The 22798-nt window shown below is 42.7% G+C and overlaps 1 protein-coding gene across 1 annotated transcript in view; it reads right to left on the bottom strand.

Annotated features, from left to right (window-relative positions):
* ppp1r16b (protein phosphatase 1, regulatory subunit 16B) overlaps positions 1 to 14678 on the bottom strand; it is a 58909-nt gene extending 44231 nt beyond the window's left edge. The window contains exon 1 of the mRNA XM_030374558.1: positions 14500 to 14678. The gene's annotated coding sequence lies outside the window, so the exon portion shown is untranslated. The remainder of the gene's footprint in view (positions 1 to 14499) is intronic.
* Positions 14679 to 22798: the final 8120 nt, after the last annotated feature.

The raw sequence follows: 22798 nt of genomic DNA, 5'->3' as shown, positions 1-22798 counted from the left end.
ACTATAGTAATAACTTCCTGATTATTTACCACATAGACACACGCAACATTCCACAAACAATGAGCACATGGCTGCCCTCCCATTCGTGAGAACCCTTTTACAAGTCAATGTGATGTCAATGTGAGTCTGTGTGATGGTTATGGTCTGTCACATATTTCAGCTCACATCCCCCGTTTTCACCATGCATTACCATGTCTAGTCCATCAGCCCAACCTCCAAAGAACACAGCGTCGCTTTACAATTCAACCGCTGTCGAGTTCTGCTCAGTACTCGGACAGGAAGTAGGCCACCTAATCACTTCCTCCGGCATCCCTCAGCTCTCTTTAAGTCTACAAGTTTCATACACAAACATACGCAGACACACAGGTACGCAGACAGGCACGCACACACAAACACACAGACACACACGTACGCAGACAGACACACACACACACACACACACCAGCATTCTCTCCTGGTTGCCTCTTAGTGTTTACCTCTTACGTTGTTGCCTCGAACATGCCAAGGACACCCACTCTATCCCTCTTAAAATCAGAGCTTGTCAAGTTGTCATTTTTTAGGTGCATGCATAAATTCATGCACCCGATGTTCCTACACCACCCCAAGGATGCTGGTGTGAACTCAAGTATCTACTCCAGAGAGACTGAGACGGAGAGCAACTGAGCCCCACTCACAGATAGAGAGGTAGAGAGAGAGACTTATCAGCAACCACTGACTGACTGCGTCAAGCTCATTGGTAGAGCCAGCAAGCAGTAAAATCGACATGGCAATCTGCAATTGGACAGTGTGTTCCTGTTGATGAGTAAAATATGGGCTTTTGTATTCAGCACCTCAGCAATATACAGTAGTAGTGTGATTCTGACTGGTATTCGGGGTATATGATAGGTTCCTTTGCACTTCCATGACAGGGTTTATTGCTCTATGATATAGCAATCGCAATGTATCACAGAGGGATAATGTTACCTGCATTACATGCAGCGTTAAAGGGAATCAGAATGAACGGTGACAGCGAGAAGAGTTCGGAACGAATGTCTCCCTCCCGATCATCATATCAACAAAAATACCGCCGGCCACCGATTACCGATTCCATTCAGGTAATTTTCGAGCATAATGACACTACTAACTGCATCATAACACAGAGTGTTCTCAAGGCGGCTCTCCTGCGCTTCTGTATTCAAGATCACCATTGAATACAACATATATTTCGGCACCATCAACAACAGCTCCATTAGTCCCTCTGTGGCCCCGCATGCAGCGCACGTTATTTGTCCGCTCTGTCAGCTTTGCACTCCACCTAAGGCACAGCCCACACTGTGTTTGTGCCAGTGTATATGAAGCCTATTCAGCGCCCGCTAGGCAAGGGCCAGATGCAGCAGACAGGGGGGGGGGGGGGGGCTTAATTCATGTTGTGTGTGCCTACTGTGCGAGCAGAATCTGTGTAATCAAATCTGGGTACATCGAAAAAACACACATCAAATGTGTCAAAACGGGGCAGCTATGAAGCAGTGGCTCATGTGTGGTTCATGTGAAGGATGATCCTGTAGACGTTCACTGCTGTGCCGTCGTCTACCCGATGCGCGGCGTGTGTTGTTCTTCAATCAAAGGCTGCCACTCACGCAACCTTCATTAGCGGAGCAGTTATTCACGCTAGAGATCATTTAGCTAGCAACAGGCTGAGAAGGCATCTGTCTCTCGCGTGTTTACCAGTTGCTATGTGGGCTTGTTCAGTGTGACACCACGTTAAGAGGGGAAATAAATACTTAAGATGGCTGATTAATTGAATACACTACCTTGGGGGGGGGGGGGTTGTTATTCGAAGAGAAGGGAAAGTAGCATTAGGATTTTAAATAACCGTTTCGGTTAGGTTTGCAGACACAATATCAGATGACACAATAATGAAAAATCAATGTTTTTAAACTTTAAACACGTTTCTATACTTGGCATACTACATGAAAACGATACCACACCATGCAGAGGCCTAGGGACCGCCTGTATCTATTGGATTCAACATACATATCCTCAATGCCCAGATACCATCGATGATCCAAAAATCTATCTCGGCTCCCCTTTTGACGATATCGCAAATACACATACAATTGGCGAGACGTTCTCATACCAAAACACACCACGTAACGCTTCAGCATATCCCGGTTCATGTCACACATAATGGTTGTTGTGGGGGAACATTTTCAGACAACCATTTTTCCCCACATTTTCCGCGAATGCCTTCTGCTTGTATTATGAAGCAGCTACCAGCAGTGAGTATAAATGAAAGGCTTTGCTGAAAGCTTTGGAGAAATGCTTATCCACAACCGTTTGTCATCGGGCTGTTGCATGGGTGAACGGGGGGAGGTGAAGATCAGTACTAACTGAGTTATGTTTGCTAATGGCAGTGTCAAATCGTCCCGATGCGTTGGCTGTTTCGAGTGCAGTCTGGCATGATCCACACATTATAAATCTGGTAATCCCTATCCATCACATATTAATGATAGGAGCAACACACTTCTACTTACCCTGTTCATGGATGAGCCAAACTGCTATTATATGAGCAAGCTTTGATAAGACAAAAGTGTTTGCCATTGTGTCTTGAACCATATTATTCTGCCCTTCTTCATCAATTATATTGAAATGTATTTGTAATTAATTTGCATACACATGAAAGGACTGTATTAACAGAGGAAATTTTAACCTGCAAACTGAATAATTTCTGATGCCTTATTCAATGAAATCTACATCTGAATCACTTATTTTCTGCACACACACACACACACACACACACACACACACACACACACACACACACACACACACACACACACACACACACACACACACACACACACACACACACACACACACACACACACACACTAAAGCTTGTGCAAAAGTCAGCATTTGCTGCCTCTTGGTATTTTATCACGGTGTGAGGAATGAAAAGTGCAGCGGTGAGTGCTGTTTTTCAGCAGTTCTGCAGTTTTCTGCATTGGGGATAAAAGAACCCATCTTAACCCATTAATTATATGAAGACCATTGTGAATATACTGTGTAGAAAGAACCCAACTCAAGCCATTAATAATATGACCACCGCTATATTTCAACTGTGTGTGGCACAATTAGTCCATGCACAAGCAGCAAATGCAGAGAGAGTAGGCCTATATAAACATTTCTTTCATCTATAGATATTAGAAAGCATCATCAAAATAAGTTTAAATTAACTTAAACAAGTAATTGTCAATGCAATGTTTTATCCTGATAGATACATTACGTTACTTATTGTAAGTCACTTTGGATAAAAGCTTCTGCTAAATGCCCTAAATGTAAATGTAAAATGTTATTATTGATGCCTTTAATGTATATCTTAAATGTCATACTTTCAATGGCTCTGAAATAAAAATACAATCCTCCATGAAGGTAAATATCCACCCTCGATCAATCCCAAGACTTAAACTTAAAGCTACTAGGCAACTTTGGAGGAACTGGCAAGGTAGGTTTAATTTTAAAAGTATCCAACCAAAATAACCCAACTGTGACCACTCACTTCACGCCTCCCTTTAATGCCAGTCCCCAAAAACAAATGACTAGCTTGCAAGCCTTGGCTCTAGGTCTGGCTAACCTTGTGGAAGACTCTGGTCATCCGCAATGAGTGCACCGGCAGAATGTCTGTAGTTAAGTGGGGCGATAGGTAGACAGGTAGAAAGGGCATCAACTAATTGCATTCAGGCTTATTACAGGCCTGTAAAAGAACACAGATATCCGATTTTTTTATTTCACAGCATATTTCATTTATTGAGGATTTGTGATGATTTGACCAAAAATTCTTTAACTAATTGGCTGTCCTAACTTTATGTTTATGAATGCAAAGCCGAGAACAAAATCCATTCACTAACGTATTAAGTCAAATTCCATGTTCAGCCATCTAATTATGTGCATTTTGAATATTTAAATGAATACGAATGCCAGCTGCTCCTTTCAGATTGTTATTTGTTACCCCGGGTGCAACACAAGCAGTATACCACTGCGGTGTTCGTCCAACTACTCAAGAAGGATACAATAAAGTTAATGGAGCCGAAATTCAAAAGATGGTCTTGCTGCTGACCAATAAAAACAACAATGTCTCTTCATGAATCCTCCTCTCATTGAATCCAACTGCTACTAATTACCAGGCCATTACTGGAGAGGACGCTTAACTACTCAGCCTACTGCCTTGTATTTAATTAAAAAAAGAGGACGGGTGTACAGAGAAAACCAGGAAAGAAAAGATACATTGAGGACAGTAGAGGAGTGAAGATTAGGTATTGATATGGTATATGGGATAACTATCTCCTTCGTTTTTATTAAGGCATAGCACACAACTCTCCCATTCAGAATGGCCCCTTTGGCAGCTAGTTAAATTGTAAACAATATGGTCTATGGTTGCTATAAAACATGGCATACAAATTGCCCCGCACAGAATAGTTTCTCTGGCCATATGATCAACTTGATTAACATGTGGAGTTACAGACCAGAACAAAGCCTTTTTTTTTTTACTTCACTTCCCCTAACTGGCCAGTTGGAGGGAGTTAACAAAATAATACAATCCCACCCACTGAGGTTACGACCCCATCAATCACTGGGTCGCTACGGATACAGTCATGCTGCACACAACACGAACAACGTTATTTGTGTGTGAATGTATATGAGAAAGAGAGAGAGTGAGAGAGTAACAAAGAGACTGTGTGTGTGTGTGTGTGTGTGTGTGTGTGTGTGTGTGTGTGTGTGTGTGTGTGTGTGTGTGTGTTCCCCAGTGTGTACATGCCCCGGTGGGGGGTGCGGTCCAGTGTTGACCGTTGTTGGACCACTGCCTGCAGCGCTGGACAAAACAAGCAACAACACTAAGACCCGCCAGCAGCGTATGCTGGCAGATGAATCAGAACACACACACACACACACACACACACACACACACACACACACACACACACACACACACACACACACACACACACACACACACACACACACACACACACACACACACACACACACACACACACACACACACAACCAATAATGAGGCAACACGTGCCCGGTGTTATCAGTCCTTGGCTGGCAGCGCCGACAAGGCATCACAGCTAAACGCACACAGGTAAGGGCCGCCGTGCGAGAGCAGTGGAGCGCAAACGCGCCTCATTATCCGGTGAATCGAGAGTATTCAAACAAACAACAAAAAGAAAGAGACAAGAAGGACACAAATATCAGCCGACACCCCCCCCTGACACACCGGCTCACAGGAGACAACAACGAAAACACATACACACACATTTGCGTCCACACACAAAGCTCTTCATTACAATAATAATATTAATATCTGCTCTGCAACAGTGTGCAGCCTAAGGCGTGGAAGAGGCGTGTGCCCCAGACATGGACACAGTGGCAGCGCTGTCACGCACAATGGCCCAGTGTGGGTCAGAGACAGTGTGTACGTGTGTGTTTGCGTGTCATGGTATTCTTCTCCCTGGGTTCACGGGCAGCTGCAGTCTTTGTCACTCAGAGCTTTGTATGCAACGCAAGGGCTGCATTCTGAAGAGGTGAACTGTAAATCATAACATTAAATGTCGACGCAATAGACAGAAACACAACATGGTACAAGGTTAGGTCTTACGTAAGCTCAACATAGCGGTCGGATTGTCCACTAGGGCTTTGACTTTTGCCCAAAAATCATATTCGAATTTCGTTTGTTTATTAATATTAATATTCGAATATATTCGAATATTTATTAATAATATTTTGACCATTAAATGCCTTCAGTAATACCTGGGCTGAATCCGAATACTTAGTACATACTATTTATGTTCAGTGTCTATGTCTACTACTTGACGGTCTACAGCTATGCGTAGAACGCCTAGAACGGTCTTCTACAGCTATGCGTAGAACGCCTCTTGCGTGTTCCAACGGTTTATTATGTTTCTAATAAATCCCTGCATATGAATTTTGGTTCACAAACATCCTAGGCTAGTGCTGGGGCCAAAGAACCTGTGGCGCCTGGGATTCTGACAACCCCCCCCCCCCCCCCCCCCCCTGACTACCAGCATGAACACAGGAGGTTTGATGGTGGGAGATATCTGCATGATCTTATCCAAGATCGTACCTATCTATCTGTATGATCTTGTCTTGTTCCATCCTTTTCTGTCGTTCAGCTTTATCTTCAGCCCAGCGCTGACTTTACCATCCAACAATACGTCCTCGTAAATCAATGAGCCATACATTTGCTTTCACCAGCTGGATCCATCGTAACAATTTATTTCCCTGTCAAGCTATCCAGCAAAAACATCTGTTTTGCTTCAAAGATGATACTTTCCAGCTGGGAAAAAGGCATTGTAGCATGATCCCACCGTTTGATTTGGGATGTCGGCAAAATGAAAAGCTTACGCCTAAATTCAGTCTCCCTTTAACTCCACAGTTCAATCACGTTAAGTGTTATTAATAATTTTAAAGTGTAATAAACCGTTCCTTCAACACATCATTCATGGAGTCATAAAGAGACGAAAAAGGCAGGATCCCTGCTACTCTCCGTTGGGTTCTTTGACGTTAAGTCAAGGAAACACTGCATTTGGTAGCCAAAAAGGTACAGGTCGTGGCCGGTAGTACAGGAAATGACACCAACATCCGACCCAGGACAACCTTAAGGCATCCGCCAAAACATGATCCTTGCTTATGTCAGTTTAAGTCAATTAGACACTTCCAAGATTTGCCTTTGGGTGGAGGGGCTTCACGTACACACACACTCACTCACGCACGCACGCAACCAGCAAGCACACATTCATACACACACACCCCTTATTTTCACAGATCATTAATTCAGCTGCACAAAGAACATTTGATGTTTGATGCCGCCAGAATCAAATCAATATTTTTAATGTTTGGCCCCTCTCTTTGTTTCTCTCCCGCTCCTCTTTTGCATATCAGGGGCTTCCTCTACCAGATAAAGAATGAGGCTCTAATCAGAGGAGGAGTAGAAAGAGCAGCATAGAGATGAAGCAGCTGCTCCTGTGTGTACACAGATCAGAAGCTGAATACAGGGCCGACTCCACTACCAGACTCAGGGCCGTGGAGCCCCGCTCCCCAGCCTCCACCCAAACCCTGTCATTACACCGTCAAAACCAACAATATTGATGGTTTGATACTCCATTTGATGTATTTCAGGTCCATTGAATTGTCGATCATGAGAAATGTCTGGACTTGCTCTCTACTTGTCAATTATAATAATTAAACATGAATAGATTTTGTGGAATAACTCAAGTGAGAAGGGAATAGGAAGGAGTTCGTTTTTGTATTGATTGGATAGAATTACTGTACAATTTTTGACATTAATATTAATACATGGTAAGATGTATGTCAATATAAACAATATGAATATAGGCCTAGTTTGTAATGTAAGTGTTTGCCATGTGGAGTGTTCCTATCTGTGCTCACTTCCCTAGTTCCTTCAAACCCATGGCGGGGGGAAAAGGGGGTCCTGGCGGGGTTAGGAGAGGAGGGGGGGGGGGTTATGTTCTGCAAATACCTTGATAACGCCAAAACCCAGTCTAGCCTCACAGTAAAGAGGGTGCAAAGCTGTCATAAACCCACAGTCATCCAACTACGACCAGAGAGAAACAAGGCAGCTGAGCTTGTATTTGACGATTACCATTTTCCATTAAACCCACTCCGTCCGGCAGTCCACCCATCTCGAATGTTCCTAGTCGCCAGAGAGTGACCTTTCATAGCTCTACCCTACTCATTTAACAATTCTCTCCATCCAAAGTCTTGTCTCTCGTCTCTTTCCCCCCCTCTGCCTCTATCTCTCCCTTTTGCCGTTCTTTTTAAAGCGAGCTGTATTTTCCGTCTATAGAAGACTTGTCCTAGTTGGCGGCGTGAAGAGAATTTAGTTTCTCGGGCGAAGCCTTGATTTAAAAGTGCTCAGGTCAGGTGGATTCTGGGCCATTCTCTCCCCTGTTGTTGTGACGTAAGGAGGGCAGGAAAAGACGCCATTAAAGACGTAAAAGAAACCTGTCATGTGAACGATGTTTAGTCATTTTAACTGCAACTCTAGCCCTGACTGTCGCAGCTCCTGGAAGGGAGCACAATAATTAAATTAAAAACAAACGCAACAAGCTCATCACAAAAAATCACCTTTAAAAAATGCATAAGCTGCAGATATGCATATGAAACCTTCACCCACAGGCCCAGCAAACTTAAAATTGCATACATTCATTCATTGTTGGAGATTTATTCCAGCAGGACCCACTGACCAATATCTCGCTGACCTGTAATGAATTACAGGTGTGCAGCAACAGCAGCACACCAGACCAGAGCTACATAAACGCTTTGAAAAACACAGCGTTAGCCTACATCTCAGCAGCGGTACCAAGCGCCGCCTCACACACACACACACTCTTGGCTCAGCACAACATTAGCACGCTAACAGGCCGGCCATTGTGGCGCTTCAAGTGCTGCATTGATCTGAAGCAAACCCAGCAGGGGCTTTAAAGTGACAGTCGTGGGTCAGGGGCAGGCTGAGGAACCTGCTTTACCCACCCCAGGAGGGGCGTACAGTAAAGGATTAAGAACACTCTTATTGTAAGCTTCTTGTTTCGTTTTTTTGCCCTGCGATAGAATAGAATAGAAAGCCTTTTATTGTCATTGCACGAGTCAAGTACAACGAAATTTTTAGGTGTTTTTTGCAGGTCTTCCTGTGCACAAACGCTAATAACAACGGGTAGCCACTACGAGGGCTCAATCTACAAATCCCTTACAGCCGTAAGCAGGTATTGCGTCTTAAGTCATGCACACCGTCGTGAAACCTCTACGCTCAGATTCAATCGTATTTTCTCTTACCAATGCCAATTTTTATAAGGATATCTGATGGGTGTCTTAAATTACACCAACATCCGGATGTGGTGTACACTGTGTCAACAACCGAAGCACGCGTCAGACTCAGCACCCTGGCTCCTACGGAGAGAGTCATCAACATCAGTAGAGCCGTTACTGTGGGAGGCCAATTTCACTGAGCTTTGTCAACAGGCAATTAAACAAGGGGATAGCCAAAGTCAAAGAGAAAATTATATCTTAGAGAGCAAACCAACCCTGTGTCTTAGGCTTTTGATGCATGTTTGGTAATGTTGATAAAGTTTTGTTTGCTCTTTTAAGCACTTGTGACTTAAAAGATAATTAGAGATCTTAATCTAAATTGAATATATAATAATAATATAAATTACCCTTTGGATGTTTATAGAAAGTATCAGTTCAAAGAGCTGGAAAACCTCAGGTAGTCGCTTCAGCAGTTCAGTTTGAGCTGCACACACTTGGGTGGGGCAGACAATCCGGAGGCTCCACAAAGAAAACGGAAAGAAAGGAAAACATTTTGACCACGGTTTGCCCTGGACTCTAGGTTCATGAACTGCCTCATCGAATGCTGGCACTCTGAACTATTACCCCTTTCCATTCTGTTCTTTGACAATGTCTTCTTGTATCAATACATTTTTCATTCCTTTATTTGTCTACCATCTATTCCACCCTCTCACCTCGGTGTCTGTGTCAGTCTTTCATTTAATTTGAACAGTTTTTCATCCTCCTCAACCTGTAGTCTTTTGACAGGCTAATTATGGTCTGGTCCCGGTCCATCAGCCCTAGCAAGGATTAACAGAACCAGCCTACAGCCTCTACCCCACAACAGAGAGACAGACGTACATGAGGCCCTAGTTGGCCATAAAGCAATGGGCAAGAAAACCACCATCCATGTTGTTTATAAGACAAATTGGCAATCTCTAATTAAAAAAATGGTCGCCCTAGATTATTAGCGTTAATGGGATGTTTTAATGCAGCAAGCTAGCCCATTGGTTTAGATGAAGTGTAGACACAGACATTCAGGGAGCTTTATAAGTCCTTTGGCATCATCTGGGGATTCGCAAAAGGAGCCCTTTGGACTTATGCTTGCTCATCAATATTTCAGGGAACTGAGATGTCAACACTTTGGAGGTTAGCCTCACTTTGAGAAGTGGAGAAGAGCCGAAGCACATCGGTTAGGCTACCAGTACCCCTCATTAAAAATGCAAAACTCCCATTCCAACACTCTCTAAACACTAGAGGTAAAGGGGCTTACAACCCCAAAAGAGTGTATTCTGTGTCTTATGGCCTGTGTGATAGATTGCACAGAATTAGTGGCATACAAAACAAACAACTTGTATACCAATTGAGCTGAAAGTGTAGCCGTGTGTGTGGTAATGGGGAAGTCTCAGTCAGTTAAGCACCACGGCGATCAAACAAACACACACATTTGCAAAGGTTTGTATTGCAGTAGATACCTGAGGCATATTACACTGACCAATACTGAAAAACTGTCTGCGCAGTGCGAAAGCATGCACCAACACAGACATAGACACAAACACACACACGTCACAGCCCTGGTACAATCAGCCAGTGTCTGTATTTAGCTTAAATTTTAGACAAAGGGAGCAGAGCATGGTTGAAAAAAAAGCCAGAGCAAAGCAGACGTAAAAAATAACCAATCATTCACTGCACAAAGGCAGACTTGGAAAAAAGAAAAGCCTTCAAAAAGCCATTTTACCTTTGAAGACCAACAGCTGTGTTCCTCTAATCTAATAGAGATGTAACTCCTTGAGCACATCAAAACAAGTGTAGGACAGTATTGCTGTTTAAGAAAGTAAGCATCTGCACTTATATCTACATTATTCCTCATGTGCTGTCTGTGTTCAATCTGGCCCCATCACAGCTCTGCTTAGTTTCCAAAACAATGCAAGGGGGTAAAAAACGCCTACACGGGCCTCTAGGGGCAAATGTCTTCCTGAACTCAGAGCACAGCCCACAAACGCTCATGAACTCACTTCCTGTGTACAAAAACACTCTGATTCTGACTGGCTGCGGCAGTACAGGGCTTCTGTAATAAGCTAGGTTGATTAAGTCATCAGTCTTCCACTAAGCATGGAGTCGATGCACCGTCAGCTGTTCCATGCATTTTATGCTAAGATCACACTTAATCGTTTGACCTGCACCGCTCTGAAGGATTCCGAGCAGGGCTTTAAAAGGGAAACAACTTTCCCTTGGACCTTTGGTTGTTTTGTCATTTATGCTTGTTTGATTGCGATGTGTCTGGTTCTAGGTAGACTAGTATCTTATTTTGCTTATGAGTTCCTTCCTTGGTCTGATCTCTTTTAAAAGAGCGAGGGACTCACTTGGATAGACAGACAAACAGACATACAGACATATAGACGTGTTTTAAGCCTCCTGCGACATCCACTACACAGACATAATTTAGGAGACTGAATGTCACTCTGGAAAGCAGCTCAACAATGGTATGGTAATGGAAGTGGTAGTGCTGTGAAATATAGAGTTACCGTCTGGGCTGGACATAATATTGTGACAAAATGATTTAAGGGGCCATTCCTGTCAGATGAGCAGCAGAAAATGTGCTGGACCAGTGCGGAATGAACAGATTGCATGGCTGGGCAGGGAATACACTCTGAATCACCTATGGGCTTTTCAGCCCTTGCATTTTACATTCGCCTTCATGGAAGGTAAACAAACATACCATGATGTACTTTGCGGGGGCACTTTAACATGAAGATGAACTGATTTATACAAAACATATTGGTTTTGCTGGAGCCATAAATAGAAACACTGCTCCGTGGGTTAGGTTTCCTGATTGGTTAGGGGATGACTCAACCCCCAAACAAAGTCATTTGGTGCCTCCACACCGAGCATGCCCCGGCAGATTCACCCTGCCAGTGAGTGGTCACGGTTGGGGTCCCAAATCTCTGGGGTCCTGCTGGTCCCTAAACGCAGGGGACACACCACCCAGCCTATTAATCGGTTCAGTAATAACCCTAAGCAGAGAGACAGATCCCTAACTAAACAGGGTTTAATGACGACGTTGATTAAGCTATAGTAGTTTGTTTCTTGGTGGTTTTCCTGCTAATATCGAGATGTATGTTATTGTATTTTTCTGACCACTGGGGATGGAGCATGAATTTCACATGAATGCCATGCATTGGTTAGTCTCCCTACTAGTCAGTCTCTCAACGTTACACTCAACTAGAGACTGAAGAGAAAGGTCTTGTTGATAAAACTGTGTGCAAAAGATTTGCGAGAACAGATGTCATGTATGCTTGTCAATGCTTATCGTACCAACAAGTCTTTCTTGTCCTCAAATATTGAAAGAAAGTCGCTTGAAAAACTTAATTTCACCAATCTTATAGACACATTATATGAAAATGAATCAAATAAAGAGACGATGCTCAGGACATCCATTTTCAATGTTTAAAAAGCTCTCTCTGTGCTAAAAGGTAATTTACTCTATCGCCATGTTTTTTCACTATGTCAGAGATTGGGGGGGGGAGAGCATTAATTCCAGTTAAAGCGACATCTCCCAGTAAAATGTAGGGGCTGTAGGTCCTTTAGCGGCCTTTGGCGCTGCAGTTCGAACCACTAACTTGAATGGAGAAATCCCCAGACTCACGGTAGACAACGAGATCTCAGATCGTCTGATATCACGGGGCTATGCGTTTGTCCACTCAACACCAACCTGGTGGTCCGTGCATGCTTATCAATGACCGCAGGCTAGGGTGGAATTTATATTAAATACACAGCAATGCATAAAGAACAGTGTATTGTCTGCTATGCTTTGTTCAATAAGAAGATAAACCACCTTTGTTTTTCATTTGAACACCAATAATGAAGTCCTTATCTCTGTCAGCCATGACAAAGTAAATTAAGATTGTAGCAATAGTTTATTTTTATGTAAAAAAATAGGTTTTTCATAATATCTTGTTTTTCAGAGCAACGGTATAGAAAATAAGGGGTGGAAGGGATGCCATGTTTGAGTGTGGATCCCAGACATTCCCTGGTCAGCACTGCTTTTGACTGAGTTTTTTTGAGGGGAGGAATCAAGTCGAGCCCATGAGAGCCTGATAGCTTTTAATGTTTCATGAGCGGCATCCAAATTGCTGTGTTGGAATAATTAAACATCAGTTAGTCTACAAAACTAGAGAGAATATATTATGGCGGGCAGATTGTGAGTAAAGCACAGGTGCTGTGGGAGGCTTAGGCTGTCTGCCGTCACTCTGCACACACAGCACACCGGCGGATGCACAGTATCATGGCAATTATTAGCAATTACACGGACCCCTGTGCTCATCTGACACGTTTGTGTCTGTGAGGAGGGGGTGTTTGTCCTGTCGTTTTTGTGTGTCATTTGTCTCTTGTAATTGTGAATTTGCTTTGAGTCTGTTAAAAGTGAATGTGCATTTTCTTCCTTGAAACTATGTCTGGGGGGTGGAGTGTGTGTGTGTGTGTGTGTGTGTGTGTGTGTGTGTGTGTGTGTGTGTGTGTGTGTGTGTGTGTGTGTGTGTGTGTGTGTGTGTGTGTGTGCTGTCTGATGGAGCATTTCTGACATAAGCTGCCAGCCGGTACAGATGCGTTGTGGTTAGGCACCAGAAATCGTTCAAGTTGTCTTCCCATATCAAGCATTTGTAAAGGGCGATGGTGTCAAACACAAAGATATACCAAACTCACATCTGCTATTATTCCCCAAACCACAGCCCCCAATGATTTCCTTCTGTTAGCATTTTGAGGATGGCAATGCAGGGAGACAGCTTAAACAACCATGTGTCCACCTTACAGAGGGCTTAGCAAGGATTTACTAGTAACCACCAATAGCTTCTCTGTGTTACAGGAGGGAGGGAAGATGAATCATGACTGACAGCTACCTGGTTACATGCAACAATTGAACACTAGAACAGTCCAACCAAATCGTAAATTGATTATCATAATTACAGCAATGTAATAAATACACAAGTTATAGAATGTATCAGCATAGACTCTGGATATAACCTTATATTCTGGATTTCCTAATAGTACGTAGGGCCTAAAGGGACGAAATTAACATGTTTGTGGGTAGCGTCTAGCCAATTCCACCATGTCAATCTGGCGGAGACGCCGCCACACACTTCGCTCCCAGCAGTCGGCTCGTACCGCCGCCTGAAGCCGTGTCGGGTCCTCCCCCGAGACATGCCTCGTTTCCCTCTTGCTGGCAGACGTTTTTCAAAGTTTGTACACGCTACGTTGAACCGCTTTCAACATGCCATTAACAAGGTAAAACCAACAGCGTAAAAACTACTTGAAATAAAAGCGACACTTTTTTCGAACATTTGCTATCTAACGGTGACCTCCTGCGAAGGATGTGGAGGAGTACTATCTTTCAATCAAAATTGCTTGTTGCTACATTTCAGACACCAGAGACGGGAACAATGCATCAAACGGTGTCATGACACGTCCTAACCCCACTTCTCTCACTATCTTTCGCCAAAGGGTAAAGTAAGCTAACTGCTCAAAGATGTGTAAAGACGGCATGCCGTTTTGCGTACCACTTTCTACCGGGCGATAAACCTCTCTACCTTGTACTTATTCAATAATCGGGGAGCTTATATCCCCCAAACTGACAACATATGCAACGGGTTTACTTACCGCACTTTAGTTTAAAGTTGAAGCATGTCGATTGTATTCACATAGATGGATAGAGTAGGACGGAGATCCGACGTTCACACGCACAGCTCGGAGGTTTTAACTTGTCCCGTTAGCAGGACAGAGCAGCAGAGTTGCCTACAAGAGCAGTCGCTGCAGCGCCCCCTCTCTCTCCTCTCTCTCTCTCTCTCTCTCTCTCTCTCTGGCTTCTCTTGAGGGCGGGGCGGTGTGCTGGTGAGGCAGCTGGAGGGAGGAGACTGAAGCAAAATGCAGACACTAAACGGTGGTGAGATGGTGTAGCATCCATTCCACGTCCCCATCAACGCTAGATATTGATGGGAATGTATTTGTTGTTTTCTGGACACTAAGTTTTAATAGGCTTTCACTCCACTGTAATGAACTGTAGTATTAGTAGCCTATACAAGTAGTAAAGCATAGTCATTTGGAAAGTTACAAAACCATCATGCCTCAATATATCATGGTACCTATACATATACGTTTTAGTTGTAAAGGACTCTATAACAAGTCATTTTAGAAAGCCTATCATATCCTTCCCTATGAAAAATCATTCTCAATCCCTTTTTTTCGTCCTAATTTTTTCCTGCCCCACACTTTGACGACGATACAAAACTATGCTACTTGTACAAGGCTGCTTCAATGTGATTCCTGAAGGATCGAGGAAATTCATTTCAAAGCTGTCATTAAGGCGACCCAGAATGCCAACTATACTTCAGGGCCAAAAAGACCTGCAGACCATAGCAGCTCCCCTATCAAGACATGTCACCGGCCATTTGCAAAGCTATATGTCAGAGGCCGTCTCGCCAAGTTACACATTTTTGATAAACAGTCACTATGACCATTATCATTATGACTGCAATTCCTTTCCGTTCTTCTGTTTTTTGCGAATGAAGAACAGACTTGCCCCTTCTAGTGTTCACAGCTTCAAGCCCATGTACTTCTCTATACTACCGCTGTAATAGAGACAATGCGTCTGCATACTGCTGTGTTGTGCAGCACAAGAGATAGTAGGCTACTACAATACATGTATTATGGTCACGTGGTGCCGAGAAGAAGCCCAACATTGGATGTCTCGCTCACCACCCATGACGAGGATCTGAGAGAATTAGGTCAGCAGCAAGCGTCGGCGGGGTTTGTTCCAACTCTCCCTGAACCCCACTTCTTGTTCTCCTCACTCCACTCCTGATGCCAGGGTGGTGGGGAGGCAAGGCATAGCGTGGAGTCTCTCAGTACTTTGCCCTTTACATATTTCATGGCCTGCTGCTGTCTTGCCTCCATGATGCACACTTTTCCCTGGATATTTCCAAGTGTTACTTGGTACTCGAGAAACCGTAAGATTACTGTTGAAACCGTTGCCTTTTTCTTTGGCTGTACCCATGTTATGTTCTCTCCAACCTTTATTGTTTTTCTTATGTGAACCAGTGGTGATGATGTCTATGACAATACATTGTATAATTGAATATGAATGCATTTTTTCAAACAGGTCTAATTTAAAAGTAAATATAACACGGTTTGTTTATAACATGTTAATAGATAAAAAACTAATTATAGTAGTTGATGGAAGACAAATATTTAATTGCCTTTCAAGCATGGATCTCTTTCACACACACACACATACACACACACACACACACACACACACACACACACACACACACACACACACACACACACACAAACACAAACACAAACATGCAGGCATGCACGCAAAGGCACACACATACATACAGCCACCCCCACCCCCCTACACACAGTCACACACACACACACACACACACACACACACACACACACACACACACACACACACACACACACACATACATACACACACACAGTTTGTTGCATGCACATTTTTGAATGGGTGTGATAAACAGTGCCCACCATGTCAGAACTGAACCATTTAGCTAAAGGCCTTCAAACGAGCAGGGCTACAAGAACGGCCCTCGTTATCGACCACTCTGCCTCCTATTTCCCAAATTGACGGCAATCACGGTTGCTTATTATTTATCAGGTGTCATGACAGCAGTGCTCATGAACATGTGCCTCGATGAGAGCCGTGAAGCATTAGGCTTCCTCTTTCTCCTCGGAACACTGTGAGAGTGGGAAGCGTTTTGCCTCCCCTCTCAGGGTGTCCCACAGTGTTTTCGATGTCTGCTCGTCGATACCATAATGTGTCCGTAATGCGCCTCATGCTGTCAGAGTGCTCATCCCATCTTCTCTCTCATTTCTTAGTTCCGGCCAAACGTTGGTTCTGTTCATTCATTATACGTGCTGTTTTTGATCAGCCACCAGCAACCCACCTCCTCAAAAGCACAGAGAAATCCCAACTGGAAGGATCTATGATTATGATGGTTTCCTTGTTCTGAGAAGAAACTACTGGATGAGGACAGACATTGACTCTGTCCTGGCGTACATATGAGCACTGTCCTCATATTTTGTCTGTCTATAGGCTACATGCCAGGCCACTCATAATCAATGCAGACGTGATTGTAGTGTTCAGAGCAATCATGTTCTTCTGAGCGACTTCACAAAATTAAGGTATAATAGTGTCATCAGGTCAGACAAGGGAACATTTGAAAAGATTGAACGTGAATGTAGATTCCAAAAATACGGGAACCATGAATAGTCTGGTATTTCAGTGTCTGGGCACTTGAAATGCACCCTGTGAGTAGCGGACATGCAAATTGGACAGTTGCAAATGACACTTGGTCTGTCTCTTGGGCGGTTACATGCACAAATGAGGCCACTTATGGGCCTCAGAAGAATTCAAAGGAGTCTGGGATAGAGACCCCGCTAAAGGGCTCTCAGGGGCTTATCTCCCGGGGACACGAGATAAAGCCTTAGTCGTTTGGTAACGACACATTAGCTCGACGAACTGCAATAAATATTCCGGACCAGAACATTGAGATAAGAACGAAAACGAGAAAATGCCAAATGTTTTTTCAAGAGATAAATTGTGGGCTCTTTGTAAGGTTCTTCTTCGAAATATTTTATAGTAGAATATACAGACATGTTTTCTACCTGCTGCAGTTATGATGTGGGGTCAAATCCCACCTAGGTCCCTCTGAACCAACAACCGAAGAAGGCAGCTCATAGAGAGCAATCTTTCAACGATGAAGAATACTTTACTAAATTGATTACCGGTCCTCCCCGGTAAAAGGATATCACCCATATTATTTTATTCTGACATTTTATATATAATAGTAAATTAACCTAGTATCTCAGGAAAAAGTATTACATATTTTTTTTTTTAATTACTCAAAGTAGCGCACAGAACATTGAGGCAAAGGTTCATTCTAAGGAGACATAAGGGTTTATATTGGTGGGAACAAATCACAGAACAAAATGCTTTTCATATAAGTTAATCGACCCAGTGCGGCATCTCAGATATATAGCTTATTGCTGATAGCCTATTTATAGAAGGCAGGTGAGAATCCACAGGGTGGATTCAGGCCAAATGTTCTCTTGATTTCCCCATATATAGATAGTTGAGTTTTTGATTTATTGTTTTGGTTATTTTAGGAATTATATTATTGTTTCAATCCTGTAGTGTAGAGGGTTTTTGAAATTCCATTTGAAAATTCCCTGGACCTCGCATTGTATGGACCTTTTCTCACCATCATCACTTCTTCTATTTTATTTCACAATAAAGATATCTGTCCATTATTCTCCAGTGATACAAACAACCAAACAATTTAACTACATTGTATGAAAATCATGTGAAAGTATGCAAATAAGTATTTAACAATAGAGTATGATATTTTTAATAAATTCGTCTAAGAATAAACTCTTCAATGGAACTTATAGTCTTGTCAGCATGGTTAATATTCAAGCAGTGTTGATGGACCTCGGCATATGCAAAACGTACACTTCACAAAAAGGCTTTTGTGACGCTCTGCAATTCAATCTGCCAGCTTTGATTATGGCACAGCATGACATAATGGCCTGACTCTATATAAAGATGTAGAGATAGCAATGCAAATGACAGCACAAGTCGTTCTGCCAAAAAGATGTCTTCCTCCTCATATTCCTATTGAATGTGCGTAAATTAGGAGTAGTAAAAAAAAAAACATGGCTTGGATGATGGGTCATTGCATCATCAAAGATGATCTTAAAAGGATTTTGGCCTCAGTAATACCATTAAATATTAACAGCTTTGATATAAAGAAGCTAAGCTGAAGGACTTTGGAGAATGAGTCATATTTGTGCAATGTTATGGATCGACAAACGTTGATACTCTGCATTTATATGTGTAGTCTCAGTGGGTGTGCACGGTAAATGCCTGTAGTAGTCCAGTATCAACCACTGATAACCATGATCCATGTTCCCCTTTTACTGAGTTCCATGTGGTGACAGACCACAGCCTTCTCCACTGCATATTCAAATGACCACGTAGCATTTGCAATGCTCTTGCGGACCCGAACAGCAACAGCAAAGTGGATAAATCACTCTATGCTGGAAGCATCATGAAGACTGACTCTGTACTGTCTGAGAGTTCCACCACGTATAATCAGAGAGCGAGAGAGACAGAGAGAGAGGAAACTACTAATATATTCTGTTTACTTTAGTATTCTGTTTATCAGACGGGAACCTGTGAAGGGACCATAGGGCTGATGGAGGTAGAGAATACAGCTAACTGAATGAAGTGAACCAGGGAGTGGTGAATAAGCATTGTTTACCCAACTGCAATAGGGAAAGTCCCTCTGCGTGATCTGCAGTCTTGCAAAGCTGTAATAAACAGTTCCAGGTCTCTTCCATCCCCAAGTGATTTCATACCGACTGAGGCACTGCACACACAACACCCCAATTTGGAATACACTCCAGGTCACTGATTGTAGTAGACCAGGGACATATAAAACCACTGCTGCCAGAGGAAATGTGTGTGTTTGCTTAGCAATAAGCCAGCTTACTAGAAAAAAAATATTTTGTATACGGTTAGAAGACACACCTCATGAGGTAACAAGTGATTTTAATGAAGTGCATGGTATTGAGGCAAATACAAATGATTGGTTTCTCTCAGTTCGATGCACATCCTCAGGGATCAGCATTTCATGAATAAAATCCAAGGTTGCCCTCTGTTGGCAGCATAAGGAAATCACACTTAAAATGAGTGACGATTATCCACATTTTAAATGTAAGCACTTTATGGATATACGCATGACGTCTTGATTTTGTTATTTTATAAATAATATGCGACCACCTCGATCCATTGAAAAATAGAGTGAGTGAATTATAATGCTGACATTGGCTATTCTCGGCTTTTCTTTCGTTAATTGAACACAGGGTGACGCTGGAGAGTTCAGATGCAAATGTTTGACACATGAAAGAATAGCCATCCGTTTAGGGATTAGACAACTCAAAATGTTAGGTTTTAATCGTGTGGGAATGTGAAAATAGTTGTTCTATTTAATAAGGTATACAGTCCATCCCATTAGCTAATCTCAAATACACCACTTATTTCAGTGCCAAAAGTGGCCAGAATAGTGATGAAATGTTTGTCAATTAACATAATGATGGATATTATTATCATTATTTTTAAACGTCCTTAATTACGAGGCATAATTGTTCCAAAATCGACCGAGCCTAAATGCCGGTCAAGGAAAATAATATAGAAATATCAACACCATATATGACTAGAACCGATTTATCAACCAAGTGTTGGTTAATCAGTTGGACAGTGGCCCACATTATTTGCTGAGTTAAGATGAGGTAGTATGGCATTAGATGAGTCACATGGAGACGACTTCCGTCTCCGTTTTGACGTTTGAACACTCATTGCCATTGAATGTTCTGAATGTGTGTCCTCAGAATACATTCACTTTAAAATATTGTAACAATTTGCTGAAGGGAAATGTGGACATTTCAGGAGATGGATGTACGGATGGGCCTACCTCTGAAGAATAATTCCCGCCCCCGAGGCTGGTTCCATCGGTCAAATGAAATATGCTTCTTTTTTTTTTTAATGATCGCAGTACATAACAAACTGTGTAGGTGGCGAAGAAGTACCTGCTCACGTTCTGAAGTTCTACACACTTTTTCCTTCTAGATTCCACTTTGGTTTTGGATTGTCGGTGCCGTTAAAGTAGCATTTCTAATCGTTTACTAGCCTACTTTAACAGCAGAACCCAAGTGGAAAACGTTCAAAGTTGCTCACAGTTCAAAACGTGAGCAGTTTTTACTTCTTCGCCACCTACTGAGTTTGTTATCTAGGCCTACCTACGACCATTCAAGAACCCCATTTTATTTCCCATAGACATTTGACCGATGAAACCAGCCAAGCAAGAAGGAGAGACTAGTGGCCCTGTTGCAATTCGCAGGGCACCGTAAAGTGGGAGGGACTTTGCCAGAGGAAAAAAAATAGGCCTATCCTTTACTCATTCCTCTAATATGTCCCTGCATTACAGAGGCCGTTTTGCTGAGATCACACTGATCCCCATCAAACCTTTGTAACCCCACGTCCATAGGGCTAATCCCAAAGCAGCATATAAATACCATAAAGTTCCATTTAGCATTTTGTTTGGCAGGTTCTGTTGGTACCATTGTCTCGGAATGTGACGTATGTATAATCCCCCTACTCCAATTTACTTATTGAACCAACACAGCCCATAAATAGCTTCATGTACCAATCAGCTTTACTACAAATATTAGCTAACTATTTGCATCGTTTGGGTCATCATCTTTTCAACGCAAAGTTCTTAAAACACGTTATTATTAACAGATAATAAATGGACTTAAACCAATACCCTTCTTATCCCACGCAAACATTTTCACCCGCACAATAAAAATATACCTCAGCTATAATTCACCCAATCATGAAATACGTGTGGTGCTCTGTTCATGAATTGCATGCTCTCTTCTGATTTTAGGGACAGGTTTGCATTTACAAATAGTTGTGGCATATCTCAAGGACTTGGTCTTCTCATCACAAACAGTTATTTTATTGACTGATTGACTCATATGGACTCATTTTTATTTACTTTGGCCAAACATCCAAGGAAGCAGAGGGGTGCATACCACGGCACAACACCGGCACTAAAGTGACCTACTTAAGCCCAAAGGCCATTAAACAATTGTAAAATCCAGTTTAAGGATGAACACGTGTTTTATATGTAGGCCAACGTCATTCCTCTTTTCTTTCTCTTTTAATAAACCTGCTGGTTATTTAGAGTATTAACTAGCAAGTTGGCTCAGATGAGGAAATACACCTTTGACCAGTTTTATATCGCAGATATAGTTCTGCTTTCTACTATTGTAAATCAATGAGTCCATGGCCAATGTTTGCATATTTGTGTAAAGGCACACACACACACACACACACACACACACACACACACACACACACACACACACACACACACACACACACACACACACACACACACACACATACATACATACACTTCACTGTATTTTCAACTGTAAATGAATCAATGGATTCCATTAATCGATTTATCATTATAATTGTACTAATTGTAGTACAAGTAATGTGTTTCATTCTATCTCAAAGCTGCTTATGATTCCAGACAAAGAACATTCACAAGATGAACATCCAGAATCCCTCCTCCTCACCACAACCCAAATTTGTCCACGTGAATGCCTTTCGGTGAATACAATCATCTGCAGGAATATTCTCTGTCTCCATGGAAACCTTGAGCAGCAGAAGGTGGGATAGGCCGATGGGGGAGAACGTCCGCTCAAGGGGGGTGTGGCCTCAACAGAGTCCATGTGGCTCTCTGGGATGAAACAATGGCAGGAAGAACATGGGATGTTTTATTTGCCCACTGCCCTCTCTCCCTCTCTCTCTCTCTCTCTCTCTCTCTCTCTCTCTCTCTCTCTCTCTCTCTCTCTCTCTCTCTCTCTCTCTCTCTCTCTCTTTCTCTGTCTCTCATGCTATGCTCCTTTTTCTTGATGCATTAATCTCTTTCTCAAACACACTCTTTCTCTATGTCCCCCTTTCTCTGTCTAACACTCACTTTCTCTCTCTCAGACACACACACACACACACACACACACACACACACACACACACACACACACACACACACACACACACACACACACACACACACACACACACACACACACACACACACACACACAACCTAGATACACTTGCACATATCTGGTATGAAGTGTATGTGACAGAGAGAGAGAGAGAGAGAGAGAGAGAGAGAGAGAGAGAGAGAGAGAGAGAGAGAGAGAGAGAGAGAGAGAGAGAGAGAGAGAGAGAGAGAGAGAGAGCTAAGCAGACAATGAAAACAAAAACAGGATGTGACAGCGT

Source organism: Gadus morhua, chromosome 13 (genome assembly GCF_902167405.1).
Source record: "Gadus morhua chromosome 13, gadMor3.0, whole genome shotgun sequence".
Lineage (NCBI taxonomy): Eukaryota > Metazoa > Chordata > Actinopteri > Gadiformes > Gadidae > Gadus > Gadus morhua.
The sequence above is the reverse complement of the archived record's forward strand: the minus strand, read 5'-3'. Positions and strand labels throughout refer to the sequence as shown.